We start from the raw sequence: 15,994 nt of genomic DNA, 5'->3' as shown, positions 1-15,994 counted from the left end.
TAGCCCGGGTGCCTGGACAGGGAAGTCTCAGATAAGGTCTACATGGTACACCTGGAACTAGATGCTGGCGGAGGTAAGCAGAAATGAAAGACCGGCCCCCATGGACCCTTGCCCTGGTATAATCCCCCCACTTTAGGTGTGTGGGAACCTGTGAATATGATGAGCTAGGACTCCTATGGTTCTGTAACCTTGAGTTTTAGTTGCTAAGTCATGTCCGACTCTTTTGCAACCCCATGGACTGTAGCCTGCCAGGCTTCTCTGTCCATGGGATTTCTCAGGCAAGAATACTCAGGTGGGTTGCCACTTCCTTCTCCAGAAGATCTTCCCAACCCAGGAACTGAACCCACGTCTCCTGCAATGGCAGGCGGATTTTTTACTGCTGAGTCAGCAGTTGCTGCTGCTAAGTCGCTTCTGTTGTGGTCGACTCTGTGCGACCCCATAGACAGCAGCCCACCAGGCTCCCCCATCCCTGGGATTCTCCAGGCAAGAACACTGGAGTGGGTTGCCATTTCCTTCTCCAATGCATGAAAGTGAAAACTGAAAGTGAGGTCGCTCAGTCCTGTCGGACTCTTAGCAACCCCAGAGAAGCCCTCTATTACCTTACAAAAGGAATTTATCAGTGGACCTTGAGTTTCTCAAAAGGTTGATTACCCAGGTGGGATTAATCTCATCACACCAGCCCTTTAAAACCCGGGAGTTTGGCCTGTGGCAGAAGAGGGAATCAAGAGATTTCAAAAGGACCCAGTATAGTGTGGCTGGTTTTGAAAATGGGGCCACGTGAGCAGGAATGTGGGGGGATGGGGGGTCTCTAGGAGCAGATGAGCCGTCCTGTTGACAGCCAGCAAGGACGTCGACCTTTCAGGCAAACCCCACGAGGAACTGAATCCTGCCAACAACCAAAACAAGCTGGAGAGCAGTCTGCCCGGGGTCCTCCACTCAAAAGCTGACACCCCCGATTTCGGCCTCGCCTGCACCAAAGCAGGGAACCCAGCCCCGCCATGCCTGGATTTCTGACCTGCAGAATTGGGAGCTAATACGTGCGTGGTTACTGCTTCAAAGTTTGTGGGAACGTGTCATGCCAAGGGAGAAGCCAATTCACTCGTTCCAGCTGGAGAAGGAGCTGTGGAGTCCTGACGCTCACAACCAGGCTCCCCCAAAAGCCCTGGAAACACTGAGAAGAGCGTGAGGAGGAGGTGGGAAGTCTGCTGCGGAAAAGGCCAGGCAGACAGAGCGGCTAGGGCGACAGAGCGGCCAGGGCGACGCCGCGGCAGGTGTTCAGGGAGCATGCGCAGTCCTGCCACTGCCCCGCCCAGGTTCAGCGCATCCCAGAACTCACGGTGGCACGTGCTGGGAGATGACGCTCACGAACGCCTGATCTGCAGGTAGGAGGGGATTGCATGGGGGTTGGGACAGATCAATATCGTTGTACAGATCCCACCCAGGCCTGGGCAAGACCTGGGGGCCCTGGGGATGTAACCGGTTCAGGTAGGATCTCGACTGCTCTTGCACTTTGAAGGCGGGAGAGGGTAGGAGGGGGATGCTCCCTTGCCCTGCCTGCAGTCCTCCAGACAGTGATGGCTCGCCCCCTACCCAGGCTGTGAGCAAGCAGAGAGGCCAGGCTGACCTTGAACTGGGCAGGGCCAAGCCTCCAGCACTCAGCTCCTCCTTCCTCTCCTCCGCTCTGTCCTTCTCTCTTTCCTTGAGGGTTTCTAGGATGACTCCTTGTGCCTGATTTAAGCTGTGTACAATCCTACCACCTGTGAGTGGCATATTGTCTCTCATTTAATATACCACACCCCCAAACTCGCCTTTTTCGCTCCCTATCACATTGTCCTGTTTTATTTCCACCTGAAATGGCCTGGTTCATCTGCTGGTTGGTTCATTGTCAGTGGCGCCCCCAGATTTCATCCGAGCCCTGCCTACTCCCCACCCTTCGGGGAAGCTCTGATGGTCCTGATGTTCTCAGGAAGCTGAGCTTGGAGAGACAAAAGGAAGGAGCCTGAGGCTTGTGGTCCTGCTGGCTCCCAGGGGAAGATTTTCCTGCTCTGTTGTTCTGGCAGCTGGGTGCTTGTCAGATTTGTGGCGAGGGACCAGTTTGATGGCTTGTTTTTGACTAGGGATTCATCATGGACCAATACTTTTATCTTGTTGTTCAGTTGCTAAGTCGTGTCCAACTCTTTGCGACCATGGACTGCAGTATGCCAGTCATCTCTGTCCTGCATTATCTCCCGGAGTTTGCTCAAATTCATGTGCATTGAGCTACTGATGCTCTCTAACCATCTTTCTGCCACCCCCTTCTCCTTTTGCCTTCAATCTTTCTTTATCCGCATCAGGGGTTTTTCCAATGAGTCACCTCTTCGCATCAGGTAGCCAAAGCTTCAGCATCAGTCCTTCCAATGAATGTTTAGGGTTGATTTCCTTTAGGATGGACTGGTTGGATCTCCTTGCTGTCCAAGGGACTCTCAAGAGTTTTCTCCAGCACCACAATTCAAATGCATCAATTTTTAGGTGCTCGGCGTTCTTTATGGTCCAACTCTCACATCCATACCTGACTGCTAGAAAAACCACAGCTTTGACTATACTTTCTTAACATGTGACAATAAGCTTCAGATGCCTGCAGGTCACAGCAGTGGCTGTAAAGATGTCTAAACCTTCGCTCCCCAAGTTGGGCTCAGCTTTTCAAGGGCAGTGCGACACTTTTTGGACCACACTCTGAGCTGCATAGCTCTGGACACACCAAGGATGGGTGGGTAGCTGTTGGCTATTCTAAGGCCCCAGAGACCCACCCAGAGGCTGGGGCTTTGGATGATGGGGGTGCCAGTCAGGTATATACGTATATAATCTGTGTCCCTGACAGAAGAGATACTGGTTGGGAACCAGGAGGAAACCTCAGGAACAAGGAAGTTAGGGATGGGGAGGACTCTCCCAGGCCAGAATCTAACTCCGGGGTCCTCCCACAATTCAAGGGAAACCTCTTCAGGGCTGGGGGCAGAGGGGAGAAAGCAGTTCTGCCCAGCTCTGCACTTGTCAGCACCACACCACCTTGGCCTGGAGTCCTTCCACTTCTCTCAAGATGTTTGTTTTATACCTTCTGGCTCAGATTCCAGCCTGGGAGGAATGCACAGGGCTGAAGGACTGCCGGCCCCGCTGCCTGGCCTGCCAGGGTGGGGTGGGGAGAGATGCAGTCCGGACCCAGCCTCCTCGGGGATGGCAGCTCTGAGGGCCCCGCCCTGCCCCTCCCTGAGTTCTCCAGAAGTGGGAGAGGTAGATCGAAACTCGCCCCTCTCCTTGGAGAGGAGGCTGACCCACACACCCAAAGGGCTGGCTGCCACAGTTTCTGGACAGGGAACTCAGGAATGCGCCCCCCACCGCACCCCCCACGTCTTGCACACAGTAGGCACTTGGAGTATTTGCGAAGGTCACTGCAGCTGAGCTGGGGTGGAACCCTGCCCAACATGCCCTCCCTGCCCTCAGCCCCTGGTGACACATTGTTACGATTCCACCAGGTCTGGAATGTCCCTGTTTACCATCAGTGTCAACCTGGCTCCAAGTTCAGCCAGCTCCTAGAGGCCTGCCCTCCCGGTCGGGGAGGGATGGGAGGACGCGGGGCTGAGTGATGGGAGCTGGCCACATGGGGAGCCCCAGGCCACCATGGTCCTCTGTGTTGGAGACCCCAACTCAAGCATGTGGTCACTCTGGGCCCTGGAATCAAGTTACCTGAGAGGTTTCAGGCAGTGGGAGTTCTGTGGGTCCTCGTTGCTGACATCCCAGGCTGCCAGCCCCTCTCTCGTTGCCCTTTTCACCAGGATATGAGGAATGATGGGTCTTTTTCCAGGAACCGTGCCTTTGATCACCCAAGTCTCTGCATCAGACGTGACCTCTCCCGCCTCCCACCTCCACGTGTCCAAACCCTTCCTGTTGGTATGAGAGCTCAGCTCTGTAGCTAGATGGCTTGGATTTGAGTCAGACCTCTACCATATGTTAGCTGCATTGCCTTGGGCGAGTCACTCGATCTCTCTGTGCCTCTGTTGTCGCATCTGTAAAGTGGAATATTATGAGTATTTCTCATCTCCATGGCTGCCCATGATCTTCCACTTGTATTCTGTCTCTGGAGAAGTATCCCTGGTAATGAGCTGCAGTCACTGATGTACAAACAGAACTCCGTTTTGCAAACCAAACAGATGGAACCCTCCTCAGTCTCATGGCTCTATGTATCTAGGACCCAAGCCCTGGATCACAAGCCAGATGCAGCCATGTAAGACCTCTGTGCAAATAGGGGGTCATCAACTCAGGCACGATCTGGTTTAGGTTTTCATAGTGGCGATGACAGCTGGATCCCTGGGGATTCAATGGCAGGGCTCATGTGTCTGCAGGAGTTCTGGCATCAGGGCAGTTGCCTGTTTGTTAAAGTACCTCCCCTCATAGTATGTGTTATCTGTAACCATCTACCACACAAATCCAGTTTTGTTTCCCACCTCGAATACAGAGAGCAACCTAATTTTTCTTTCTTTTGTCAACACTTTGTTGACATAACCATACAGATTTTGTACACTTTATTGAAGTGAAGTTGATTTACAATGTGTTACTTTTAGGTGTGGGCTTCCCTGGTGGCTCAGTGGTAAAGAATTCGTTTGCAATGCAGGAGACGTGGGTTCAATCCCTGGGTTGGAAAGATCCCCTGGAGAAGGAAATAGCTACCCACTCCAGTGTTCTTGCCTAGAAAATCCCATGCACAGAGGAGCCTGGTGAGCAGGCTACAGTCAGTGGGGCCGCAGAGAGTCCGACACGACTGAGTGTGCACACAGGCACTTGAATGCACACACCTGTACTGTGATGAACAGTGACCCCCAACTCAGATCTACCTGAAACCTCAGAACGTAACCTTATTAGGAAATAGGGTCCTTGCAACTGTTACTAGTTGGTATTTAAGATGAGGTCACATCAAAGTAAGGTGGGTCCCAGTCCAATGGCTGGTGTCCTTATAGGAAAAGGGACAGTTTGGACACATGCACGGGGGTAGGAGGGGAGGCCATGTGATGACGAAAGCAGATTGGAGTGATGCAGCTGCAAGTTGAGGAACGGCAAGGATGCTGGCCACCCCCCTGGGGCTAGGAACAGAGCCTTGAAGAAACCACCCCTGCCAACACCTCCATTTCTGACTTCCAGAACTCCAGAAGTGTGGGAGAGTAAGCTGCTGTCGCTGTAAGCCATCCCGATTGTGGTGACTCGTTACAGCGCCCAAGAAGGCAATAGGGGTCCTTTTCCATCTGTATGGTTATAAGCAGGAGGGAGGGGATGAGAGAGAGAGTGCTAGGGGCATTTTTCTGACTTGGGCTCTGTAGGCAGATGAAGAAGAGTCACCCATTTCTTCCTCCCATGGTGATTTGTAATTGAAAGGTGACTATGAGTCTGAGTGAACTCCGGGAGTTGGTGATGGACAGGGAGGCCTGGCATGCTGAGATTCATGGGGTCGCAAAGAGTCGGACACGAATGAACGACTGAACTGAACTGAGGCTATAGTTAGGGAATTTTGATAAAAGATGCAGGAGCCTTCTGAAAGAGAGATAATTGAGACACTGTCTGGTGGAAGTAAAATGGGAGTCATATACCCAATTTTATTTTCTAGGATCTGTATTTTTAAAGAAATAGAGAAACACATGAATGTAATCTTACCTCATTATTGACTAAGGGATTTTTTGCAGAAACTAATGCCTGTGGGTGGCAATTTCTTATGTGATATTGATAATATCTCTGGTCAATAACATTTGGGTAACAAAAGACATATTAATACATCTCTGGTCAATAAAATGTCAAGAAGATTGCCTTTAACCTGGTATCTCAAATATTACCATTGCAGCACACACTTAAGATAAAACAGATATTTTACATCCCACCCACCCCCTTTTTTTGTATTTTATCTTCAAACCCTGGAACGTATTTCACACTTAGAGCATCTCAGTTTGTACTGGCCACACTGCAGGAGTTCAGTGGCGGCCTCTGGCCTGTGGCCCCATTATTAGACACTGCAGCTACATCCCATCTTGTTAAATTCAAAGCTGTTCAAACCTGCTGGGACAGACTGGCTAGTTTGACCCATGCTGGGTGTCCAGGAAGCAACAGTTAGAACTGGACATGGAACAACAGACTGGTTCCAAATAGGAAAAGGAGTACATCAAGGCTGTATATTGTGACCGTGCTTCTTTAACATATGCAGAGTACATCATGAGAAATGCTGGGCTGGATGAAGCACAAGCTGGAATCAAGATTGCTGGGAGAAATATCAATAACCTCAGATATGCAGATGACACCACCCTTATGGCAGAAAGTGAAGAGGAACTAAAAAGCCTCATGATGAAAGTGAAAGTGGAGAGTGAAAAAGTTGGCTTAAAGCTCAACATTCAGAAAACAAAGATCATGGCATCTGGTCCCATCACTTCAGGCAAATAGATGGAGAAACAGTGTCAGACTTTATTTTTTTGGGCTCCAGAATCACTGCAGATGGTGACTGCAGCCATGAAGTTGAAAGATGCTTGCTCCTTGGAAGGAAAGTTATGACCAACCTAGACAGCATATTAAAAAGCAGAGACATTACTTTGCCAAGAAAGGTCCGTCTAGTCAAGGCTATGGTTTTTCCAGTGGTCATGTATGGATGTGAGTTGGACTATAAAGAAATCTGAGCGCCAAAGAATTGATGCTTTTGAACTGTGGTGTTGGAGAAGACTCTTGAGGGTCCCTTGGACTGCAAGGAGATCCAACCAGTCCATCCTAAAGGAAATCAGTCCTGAGTATTCATTGGAAGGACTGATTTTTGAAGCTGAAACTCCAATACTTTGGCCATCTGATGCGAAGAGCTAGTTCATTTGAAAAGACCCTGATGCTGGGAAAGATTGAAGGCAGGAGGAGAAGGGGATGACATAGGGTGAGATGTTGGATGGCATCACCAACTCAATGGGCATGAGTTTGAGTAAGCTCCGGGAGTTGGTGATGGACAAGGAGGCCTGGCGTGCTGCAGTGCATGGGGTCGCAAAGAGTGGGACACGACTGAGCGACTGAACTGAACTGAGTGTCCAGGAGGAGAATGAGTCCAAGTCCCTCTGAGACATAAAAGAGTCTTCATTCCTTTTATTAAAAACCCAGCACCACTGCCTTCAGGGCCTCTGATGAGCTCTGAGCCTCCATTTCCTCATCATGAGATGGGGCTAATTGCAGCATCTCAGGATGTTTACACAGGGATGAGAATTAGGTGAAATGTGGGTCCTGAATGCTAAAGAACAGAACAAATGTGTCTTTGTGGTGGGATTTATGCCTGATCATGCAGAGCAGCCAGAACAAGAGAAGCGTTAAGGAGAAGTGGTCCTGTGAGGTCTTCATTCTACCTTGCCGCTGATGGCGAAACCACATGCCGGGTGCCGCAGGCCCTCATCCACAGAGGTTTCTCTCCTGGAGACAAACGATGGTCATGTGCTGGCACCTTGATGCCGAGGGCTGATGTGGACCTTTGGGGAGCACACTGTGTGTGAGAGCTCTGCCCCGCCTCTTGGGGAGCTGGCAACATGGGATCTGTTGGCTCACACGCCGGCTTTGATTCCTTGTTGTAAATGCAGTATGTTCTGTCCAGGCGGGGGCGGTGGGGGGGGGGATGCGGTGAATGGGACCATTCCCTGCCTATTGATTTTCTAGGCAATAACAAATGCCCCAGCTGCCAGGGGGGCGGGCTGGTAAGTGTGGCTCCTTATCTGTAAGCCTTTGTACATGATCACATACCGGTCCTTTGTGTCATGAGAGTTGGAGAGGGCTGTAGCCAGGCCCTCTCCTCTAAAAACCCATCCCAACTCAAAGCATGTTTCATCCAAACCTGCACAACAAGCCAGGCAACAGTTTCCATGTAGACCTGGCACCTTTGGCTGTAGGTGGGAGGTGGGGCAGGTAGAGAGAGTGAAGACGGGGAGGGGCTGAAGAGTTTCTTTAAAGCCTGAAAATGCAGGTGTGTGAGCCTAGGCGGTCCAGGAGGAGAAGCCCCAGGCACAGTCTTGGTGTTCAGAAGACATTTTTATTGAGTAAGTTGAAGGCAGATTTGTCCTGATCACTCAGGATAAAACCTGAGCCTTTGGACTCCCATTTGGTAGCGTGTCATCTGGTATTGCTGAGTGCCCAAGGACTAAAGCAGCGTTTCTCTAACTATGGTCCCAGGATCACCAGTGATGGAATCCCCACTATGTGTGGTGATAGTGGTGGGGGTGCTTGTGAGAACATTGATTTCTGGACCTCGGGGAAGACTTACTGAATCAGAACCTCTGGGGAAGGGGCTAAGGAATCTGCATTGTAATTACTTCCCCAGGTGATATTTATGGACGATGACATCTTATATACGAGAATGTATAGATTCTGTTTTTATTTGGTCCCTATTTATAGATTCTATGTAACCTTTTTTTAAATTTACTTAATTTTTAATTGAAGGATAATTGCTTTACAATGTTGTGCTGGCTTCTACTTCATAACAACATGAATCAGCTTTCTGTGTGTGTGTGTGTGTGTGTGTGTGTATCCCTTCCATCTTGAGCCTCCCTCCCACTCCCCTACCTCTATCCCTTTCCTCCAGGTCATCACAGAGCACCATTTATGTAACTTTTAAATTGAAGTATATTTGATTTGCAATATTAATATTAGTTTCAGATGTACAATAATAGTGGGTGTAATTCAATGTTTTTATAGAATATACTGCATACAATGTTATAAAACACTGACTTTATTTCCTGTGCTGTATATTATATTGTCACTTATTTTATGCCCAGTAGTTTCTGCCTCTTTTAATCTCCTTCTCCTCCACTACACCTCTCCCCTCTGGTGACCACTAATTTGTTCTCTTTACCCGTGAGACCACAGAATTGAAAAACAGTTGGACACAACTTAGCGGCTAAACAACAACAAAAGCCTGAGTCTCTTTCTGTTTTGTTACTTTCATTTGTTTTTACCTTTTAGATTCCACATCCCTGGTGGCTCAGACGTTAACGCATTTGCCTACAATGCAGGAGACCTGGGTTTAACCCCTGAGTCAGGAAGATCCCCTGGAGAAGGAAATGGCAACCCACTCCTGTATTCTTACCTGGAAAATCCCATGGACAGAGGAGCCTGGTGGGCTACAGTCCATGGGGTGGCAAAGAGTCGGACACGACTGAGCGACTTCACTTTCTTTAGATTCCACAGATTAGTAAAAACATACAGTATTTGCCTTTCTCTGTCTGACATCTTTCACTAATATACCCTACGTGGGAATGTGGGCCCAGGGTGCCAGCACTTCCAGTTTTCCAAGAGGGAGCCAGGAGCCAGATTTTTCAAGAAATTCCTCCACTGAAATAATTGCATCTCAATTTTAGAGCTTTGTGTAGAAAAAATGGAGACACTAGTTTGCATCCTTTAATTTTTAGGAAGCATTTGGCCCAAAATTGATGGTAGAACTGTTTCCAAGCTGTGGGGAGATTTCTTCATCGACACTCAGCAAAACGCTGCCTTTCTCTTTTATTTGAGCAGTTCACTTTGATTTGGGGCAAGTGATTTAGCCACTTTGTGCCTCAGTCTCCTCGTTTGTAAAACAGAGATAATAATTCTACCTCAAGGGTTGCTGTGAACATTAAATGAATTAATATTGTAAAGTGTGCATGAAGTAAGTGCTTGGGTAAATACTCTATTATTACTACTATTGTTGTTGTTAGCAGCTTTGAAGGGGGAACTTCTGTGTCACAGGATGTAGCCAGTTTCACCTACCCCAAGTCCCTCGGTTTTCTACCCACCGCCCAGAGGTTCAGCCAGAGGAGACCCTTCTTGCTGACCCGCCACCACCGGTTGCATGTGGAGGGAACTCAGAAAGGCACACACGTTCCTTGTCAAGACAGAGATGACCACCAGCTTTCAGTGTGGCTGGGAGACAGCCTTCCCAGACTCTGTGCCAAAAACCATGTTTGGAAAGCGATTGCTCAATACTAATGACGGGAAGCTGAACCATTCAAGGTGGTTCTCGCTAAACAGTAGGTGAGAAGGGACCCTGGGTTCCCAGAGGGAGGGAAGAAAGGACTGTGAGTGAGTGAGAGACATGGCAGGGACCAGAGAGCGGGCAGAAATGAGGTGTGGCACGTGGCGGGCTGAGTGACAGCTTGGCCTGGAGCACACTCACCGTTGCGATTGTTGGTATGGTTCAATCGCTAAGTCGTGTCCAACTCTCTGTGACCATGGACTGCAGCACGCCAGGCTTCCCTGTCCTTCACTGTCTCCTGGAGTTTGCTCAAACTCATGTCCATTGAGTCGATGATGCAATTCAATCATCTCATCCTCTGTCACCCCTTCTCCTCTTACCCTCAATATTTCCCAGCATCAAGGTCTTTTTCAATGAGTCGGCTCTTCACATCGGGTGGCCAAAGTAGTAGAGCTTCAGCTTCAGCATCAGTCCTTCCAATGAATGTTCAGGATTGATTTCCTTTAGGATTGACTGGTTTGATCTCCTTGCTGTCCAAGGGACTCTTAAGAACCCTCTCTAGCATCACAATTCAAAAGAATCAATTCTTGGTGCACAGCCTCCTTTATGGTCCAACTCTCACATCCGTACTGGAATGTGGATGGAAACCCTATGAACAGTAAGAAAAGGCAAAAAGATATGACACCATTGTGATGAATATTGTAAAATCACCTCCACTCCCTTGCTTGACATCATTCAATAACTCCTGGAGCGCTAGGTTAAGTCCATGTTCCTTAGCGTCCAGGACCTTCCTGGAATTCCCTCTCCTTTCTCTTGCCACTTCTGTCCCCTGAATTTGAACTTGATGCTTAGAGCCCCCATCACAAGACACCCCATCTCAGGCACACCAGCTTGCTCCTGCTGTTTTCTCTGCTTGGAAAGCTCTTCTCCAACCTCTTTATCTCCTTACTGTGCCTCCTCCAGGAAGTCTTCCTGACCCTCCCAGTGGGGTCAGCACCCTTCTATGATCAGGAGGCAATTTCTGTTCCCTTGGCCATTGAGCCATCTAGGCCATCAGCACTCCATGGGGTGCTGTCAGGGTAGACCTTGGGGGCATCCTTCATCCTCTGCTCCCCAATCATCCCCTCTCCCCATCCCCCACCCAACCCTCTATCAAAGGTTATCTGAGGTTCTCTGTTGTGTGCCAGGCCCATGAGGATTACAAGAGAAAGGCCTGTGTCTCATTGGGGAAGGGTCCACCCAGTACCCCAGAGTGGGCTTGCCTGATGCAAGCCAGGCAACCCAGAACCAGTGTGAATTTTGCTTAATAATTTATGCCAGTTCTTCTTGCCTTTTTGAGGAATGTTACAAGCTGAATTGTGCCCACCCCCCACCCAATTCATATGTTGAAATCCTAAGCCCCAGCACCTCAAGGCATGACTGTATTTGGAGGCAGGGGTCTCGGAAGGGGTGATTAAGTTAAAATGAGGTCATATGGGTGGACCCTAATTCCAACATGACTAGTGTCCTTAGGAGAAGAGGAAGGGAGGATACAGACACTACAGAGGGAAGACCACCTGAAGACATACAGAGAAGGTGGCCACCTGCAAGCCAAGGAGAGAGGCCTCAGAAGAAATCAACCCTGCCGACACCTCAATCTTGGACTTCCAGCCTCCAGAACTGTAAGATAAATTTCTCTTGTTTAAGCCAGTCAGTCTGTAATATTGAATACTTTGTTATGGAAGTTCAAACCAACTAACACAGGGGGTTCACAGTTGTGTTTCTGCCTTCATAAAATGGAGATAACAATGGAGACACATCATAATGTTGTTGGCAGGATTGAGTGATTTAAATGCATGTAAAGCAGAAATGGACAAATGCTGTGAAAGTGTTAGTTGCTCAGTTGTGTCCTTGTGAGCCCGTGGACTGTAGCCCGCCAGGCTCTTCTGTCCATGGAATTCTCCAGGCAAGAATACTGGAGCAGGTAGTCATGCCCTTCTCCAGGAGATCTTCCCAACCTAGGGATCGACCCAGGTCTCTCTCATTGCAGGCAGATTCTTTACCTTTTGAGTTAGTTGCTGTTTACTGTAGCTATTATCATTGTCATCCAGCTGGGACAGACAGGACTTAGCAGTGAGAAATAAGAGGATGCCACACCAGGAGGAATCAAAGGATCCCTGAATTAAGAAAAAAAAACTGGAAAGGCCACTTGGTTTGATGAATCCTTGTTTGATGAATAAGGAAACCCAAAGATGGCAAGGGACTTTGGTCTCATGGTAACGGGAGAGCCTCAGGGCTGAAACAGAACCTCCAGGCTATGCCATCCTGCTGGTTGTGGGTTTTAATTATTAAGAAAATTCATGCAAGTTCTTGGTTGCCTGGCTTGCCTCAGGCAAGCCGACACTGGGGTGCTGGGTGACCCTTCCCTGATGAGATGCAGCTCCTTGAGGAGGAAGCTGTCTGGCCGCTGGGGTGAAGGAAACAGCTGCTCCCAGATTCACGTATACTAAGATACTTACTCCAAGGCCTCTCCAGACATCCAGGCAGCCAAGAGCTCGCCTCCTGTGGGAGCTTTGCCCGGGATCTGGGGCTGAGCGGAGATCATGAGGGCCCCTCCCTCTAGACAGTGTCTAGGAGCCGGGAGAAAAAGGGACTTCACGGGCTGACTTTGAGCTGGTCCAAGCCACGACGATGCAGAAGGCAGGCGGGGCCCAGTCCTTCCTCCGGCCGATCGCTGTCCCCCTGAGCCAACAGTGTGCCATGCTGGCCTCCTGTTTGGATGAGCGGAGTCCTGAAGTGTAGGAGTGAGGGCTGCTTTCTAAGCCACCTCCAGACAGACATCTACTGCCTGCCAGCCAGGCACTGAGCGGTGGCCCCAGAAACCCCTCCATGACTAGGGGACTCAGGCTGAAGGAACCCTCAAGTCCCCAGCTCTGAAGTCATCCAAATGTGATATCAGCATGTAATCAACGGTAAACAATTTAGTGAAATGTTTTACATTCTGTTTTTTTGCACTAAGTCCTGGAGGCCCAGTGTGTATCCTACATTTCAGCATTTCTTTGTTGGACTCGCTCCCGCCATGCTCCGAGGCCACATGAGGCTGGCAGCTGTAGGGCCGGACAGTGCAGCGCTCAACCCTGGAGTTTTTTCTTAGGCTGAATTCAAATCCAACACCCTACCAGTTATTCATGTTGGCTTTTGTTTTGTCCACTGTGTGTACAGTCTTATCAGCTATTGGGTAATAATTAGTAACTTCAAATCAACAGCTTTGTTATGCTCTCAATTCTGTGCCAGGCTTTGCAGGTGGCACTCGTGGTAAAGAACCCGCCTGCCAATCAATGCAGGAGACGTAAGTGATGCGTTCGATTCCTGGGTTGGGAAAATCCCCTGGAGCAGGGCATGGCAACCCACTCCAGTATTCTTGCCTGGAGAATGCCGTGGACAGAGGAGCCAGGTGGGCTTCAGTCCATGGGGTTGCAAAGAGTCAGACTCAACTGAAGCGACTTAGCATCCAACTCTGTGCCAGCCAGTGAGATGAATACCTTACATGGATTCTATTAAAACCCACACAGCGGGGTCGGATGGAGTGGGAGACTGCATAGCACTGGAACTCCACTCAGTGCTCTATGGTGAACTAATGGGAAGGAACTCCAAAAAAGAAGGGATTTATGTACCTAAGTGTGGCTGGATTCATTTTGCTCTACAGCAGAAACTAATACAACATTGTAAAGCAGCTATATTCCAATAAAAATATAAAAATAAAAAGTATTTTTAAAAAAAGAAAATAAAGGTGATAAGATTTCACATTAAATAAAACCCTCACAGGGGAACTGCCTGGTGGTCCCATGGTTAGGACTCTGAATTTTCACTACTGAGGGCACAGGTTCAATCCCTGGTCAGGAAACTAAGATCCCACAGGCCACAAGGGTGAGGCCAGAAAAAAACAAATAAATGACACCCCACACAGCCCTAGTGTTATTTTTCAAATGAAGACAGGAAATCAAAAAGGTCACACAGACAGCAAATGAGAAAACCAGGACGTGGCCCCAACCAAGTCTGGGGCTCATTCTCTCAGCCTCTGACACTGTGATTGATGCCAACCATTTGTGACGATTGAACATGTGACATGTGGCTATCCCGAACGGAGGTGCACCGTACAAGCCACCCTCAGAGATGTTAGATGTTGCAGGTTCAGTTTCAGGCCATCACAATAAAGCAAATATTACAATAAAGCAAACGTTGCAGTAAAGCAAATATCCCAGTACAGCAGGTCACATGAATTTTTGGTTTCCCAGTGCACAGAAAAGTCAGGCTTACAGTACACTGTCGTCTGTAAAGTGAGCAGTGGCATATGCCTAAATGTACATACCTTAATTTGAAAATACTTTATTGCTTAAAAAAAATGTCAAGCATCATCTGGAGCCTTCGGTGACCTGTAGGCGTAACATCCAAGGTCACCCATCACAGATCACCGTAATAAATATCATTGAAAGGAAAAAGCCATGTGAGACGTACCAAAATGTGACACAGACACATGAAGTGAGCGAACTGTTGGAAAAAATGCCACCAAATTTGCTTACCAGAAGGTTGCCACAAACCTTCACTCTGAAAAGAAACAAAACCAACGACCAAAAAAGCAATAACTGTGCAAAGCACAATAAAAGGAAGCCCAATAAAACAAGGTATGCCTGTAAGTGTAAAATACACACCAGATTTCCAAGATAAAAGTCGAAACAAAAACCAATAAATAATTTTTATCTTGATCATGTGTCGAAGTGATTCTTTTGGTTAAGTACAATACATGACTAAAGTAATTTCACCTGTTTTTGCTTTTTTTTTAAAAGCGGCCGTTGAAAGTTTTAAATGTCATGTGTGGCTGGCATTATGTTTTATTGGACCATGCTGCTCTCGCCCATTTCCTTCTGGGCTAAATAGTCTCCCTGCCTTCAACCATTCACACATGACGTCATTTCTAATCCCTTCCCGGAGGTGCCGCTGGAAGCGAACTTCAGGGCTTTTAGAAGCAAACAATGTCCGGCTGACTGTTCTTCTATTTGCTTGTTCACATCCTTTGGCCAGTTTGAGTTTGAGTGGTTTTATCCTTTTGTTCCATTGAGGGACCTCTTTGTAACTAGAGGTCATTTGTTGCAACTGACCTACTTGTTGCAGAGTTGCAAATATTTTTTCCTGGTCATTATCCGTCTTTCAACTTTTTCTATGGTATCCTTGACTATACAGATTCTGTTTTTCTGTAGCCAATCTGCAAATCTCCTTCAGGGGTTTCTGGGTTTTGTGTCACATGAAGGAGGAGCTCACCCACTGCCAAGTGTCTGAAAAAGTATTATCTTGCATTTTCTTCCACTACATTAATTTTTTTTTTTTTTGGCCACAGCATGGCATGTGGGATCCAGGGACCGAACCTGCATTCCCTACATCAGAAGCATGGGATCCCAACCATGGGACCACTAAAGAAGTCCCTATATTCACTTTTTAATCCTTTTTTCTTTCATCTAACTGGAATCTACTTCCATAAGTAGATATGATTTAATTTTCCCCTGAATGTGTAGCCAACTGTCCCATTTAGTGAATAATTCATTCTTTCCCCACTACTTTGAAATACCATTAAAAACAATCATCTTTAGACTCTGTTTTCCCTCTGTTGACTGGCAAGTCAGCCACCAGCATGTACAAATTTATATCTTACCAGCTCCAGAAGCTCAGTACACAGAGGTCTCCCCTCTTCCAGCTGTCCTGGCGAACCCCCAAGGCGGACTCTCAGTGGACTGCTTGAACCAGCATGGTGGCAGGGAGTATGCTAACTGGCCAAGGCTGACCCACCTGGCTCCTTCTGGAGCAGAAGGGTGTGGTCACTTGAGAAAGTGGGGAGAGTGGTTCCTCAAAGGGAAATTGGAATGCTGGTCAAAGAAATCGATGTCTCCCATAGTGTGTACCCTCCAAGCCTGTCCCTGGGTCCCCCAAAGCCACAGTCCCTTCAAAAGGCCAGCTAGGTTTATGTCCACCCCAGGAATTCAGATCTGCCCTTGCATG

The 15,994-nt window shown here is 48.3% G+C and overlaps 1 long non-coding RNA gene across 1 annotated transcript; it reads left to right on the top strand.

Annotated features, from left to right (window-relative positions):
* The first annotated feature begins 570 nt into the window (after positions 1-570).
* On the top strand, positions 571-15,647 carry LOC123331592. Its single transcript, XR_006548314.1, has 3 exons — positions 571-1,382; positions 11,480-11,628; positions 15,339-15,647. It is a non-coding gene; the product is annotated as an uncharacterized LOC123331592 (long non-coding RNA).
* The last annotated feature ends 347 nt before the right edge of the window (positions 15,648-15,994 follow it).

This window comes from Bubalus bubalis, chromosome 24 (genome assembly GCF_019923935.1).
Source record: "Bubalus bubalis isolate 160015118507 breed Murrah chromosome 24, NDDB_SH_1, whole genome shotgun sequence".
Classification (NCBI taxonomy): domain Eukaryota; kingdom Metazoa; phylum Chordata; class Mammalia; order Artiodactyla; family Bovidae; genus Bubalus; species Bubalus bubalis.
This window is presented reverse-complemented; position numbering and strand designations above follow the sequence as displayed.